Below are 2,587 nucleotides of genomic sequence, written 5' to 3' on the forward strand. Positions count from 1 at the left end.
TTAAATTCCTCCAAAGATCAAGAAATTTGTAGCTTTTTCATAAGAAGACTCATTGTTATGATGCGAAAACTAGAATTTGAGTTGGTTATGCAGGCCATGGAGATGAATCGCTTCATTATTTTTAGACATAATCGAAATTTTTTTGCGAGGTAATTTGTGACAAATTACATGTTAAGCACTCAAAAACGGATCACACCTGTCAAAAACGGATTCCGGTCCCCGAGCGATAGCTCTTGCCTTCGGCGAGTGAATGCTATTGTTATGTGTGTGTGTGTGTGTGTGTGTGTGTGTGTGTGTGTGTGTGTGTGTGTGTGTGTGTGTGTGTGTGAGTGAGAGAGAGAGAGAGAGAGAGAGAGAGTTCGAATTCAAAGTCGGCTACGGGTTGTGTTTCTGAATCCACACAGGCTCACGATGCCGCTTTTCAATTGCTTCATGGGTTCACGACGCCCCTCTTCAATTGCTTCGGGAACCAAGTTCAAACGGCTGTTTCGCTTAACGTCTCGCTCAAGGAATGAGTGGAGAACACGCTTAGATATAGGTCCACCTCCTCCTCTCACGTTGGACTGATCTCACCTGATGCTAGCGGGCTATGGGCACTGGGCAAGGGGAGAGTGGAGATGGAAAATCGGTAGGAGCTAGGGGCAGAGAAGAGCTGAGTGAGGCTGGTGTAGCTAGGCAAGGCGGATGGAAGGAGTTGGGCAAGAGCCTGTATTGCATGTGGAGCAGCTGACTTTTCGTTAAATATTGGCAAGCAGTTGGGCGTGGTTGCAAGGGAAGGAATTAGGATGATGATGCCTGGAGCAGAGGGTATTGGATTCTTGCAGTTCAGGCTAGGATAGAATACCACACGCCAAAATGCTGGAAGATGCTTCAAAGAGGGCGGGGTTTTTGTTGGGCTATTGATTTGTAGGTCGGAACGGAGTGTACTCACAGCTGAGGGACGAAGCCTTCGAAAGGACCAAGCACAGGGAATCGCAGTGGGTCATTTGCATAAGGGGGGTTGCAAGCAGTACTGTATCATGGGTGCTTCGAGCCAAAATGGGGGTGTTGCTTGGACTACTCACACATGCAGAAGGGTGTGTTGAACGGCGGCAAGACGTGCTAGCTTGCATGACGCCGTGTTGTGGATGTTCAAGGTGGATGGACAGGCACTGCAGGACGAGCCATAGAGCAGCAGGGCACCTCCCAATAAGGTTTTGTAGATGGCTGAAGGAGAGAAAAGGTGAGCACCAGGGCACTTCCCAAGAAGGTTTTGTAGATGGCTAAAGGAGAGAAAAGGTGGTTGAGATCACCAGTTGTTCTCTGGTTAACTTTTAATCCAAAATTCCCAAAATACCCCGAAATTTTGTCATAAATTCCCTTCAAAATTTTCAAAATTCCCAAAATACCACTGGTCCTGAGATTAAATTCCTCCAAAGATCAAGAAATTTGTAGCTTTTCATAAGAAGACTCATTGTTATGATGTGAAAACTAGAATTTGAGTTGGTTATGCAGGCCATGGAGATGAATCGCTTCATTATTTTTAGACATAATTGACTTTTTTTTGTGAGGTAATTTGTGACAAATTACATGTTAAGCACTCAAAAACGAATCACACCTGTCAAAAATGGATTTCGGCCCCCGGGCGATAGCTCTTGCCTCCGGCAAGTGAATGCTATTGTTGTGTGTGTGTGTGTGTGTGAGAGAGAGAGAGAGTGTTAGAATTCAAAGTCGGCTACGGGTAGTGTTTCTGAATCCACACATGCTCACGACGCAGCTCTTCGACTGCTTCATGGGTTCACGACACCCCTCTTCAATTGCTTCGGGAAACGAGTTCAAACGGTTGTTTCGCTTAACGTCTCCCTCAAGGGATGAGTGGAGAATATGCTTAGATATAGGTCTACCTCCTCCTCTCACGTTGGACTGATCTTACCTGCTGCTAGCGGGCTATGGGCACTGGGCAAGGGGAGAGTGGAGATGGAAAATCTGTAGGAGCTAGGGGATGAGAAGAGCTGAGTGAGGCTGGTGTAGCTAGGCAAGGCGGATGGAAGGAGTTGGATAGGAGCCTGCATTGCATGTGGAGCAGCTGACTTTTAGTTAAATATTGGCGAGCAGCTGGGCGTGGTTGCAAGGGAAGGAATTAGGATGATGATGCCTGGAGCAGAGGGTATTGGATTCTTGCAGTTTAGGCTGGGATAGAATTTAAGTTGCATTATTCGTTATTCGGGAGACGTATAATACGCGACTAATGGGCGTATTATTCGTTTATCTAACTTATACGGCCGTATTATACGGTGCCAAATCAGCATAAACGGCCAATCGTATAACTTCTTGATTTTTCGATCGAAAAACTTTTCGATCGAAATTATTTTCGAACGAAAGTATTTTCGATCAAAAATTATAGCGATCGAATATGTTAGTATATATAGCAACACGCGAAAGGCCTCATACCAGCTTTCAAAGTCAGTGTTTTCCATGTGAGGACTCTCACCAAACGATCAAAAAATGTAATTTGTAAAAAAATAAAACAATTTGAATTCAATAAAAATTAAAATTCAATAGAATTTTAAGTTTTGTGATTCAAATATATGAATTTGTTTTGAAAAAC

General features: G+C 44.3%; 1 pseudogene; it reads left to right on the forward strand.

Annotated features, from left to right (window-relative positions):
* Positions 1 to 684: 684 nt before the first annotated feature.
* LOC147458439 (uncharacterized) lies at positions 685 to 1,169 on the forward strand (annotated as a pseudogene).
* Positions 1,170 to 2,587: the final 1,418 nt, after the last annotated feature.

Source organism: Adiantum capillus-veneris, chromosome 5 (genome assembly GCF_014529385.1).
Source record: "Adiantum capillus-veneris isolate H3 chromosome 5, ASM1452938v2, whole genome shotgun sequence".
In the NCBI taxonomy this organism is placed as follows: domain Eukaryota; kingdom Viridiplantae; phylum Streptophyta; class Polypodiopsida; order Polypodiales; family Pteridaceae; genus Adiantum; species Adiantum capillus-veneris.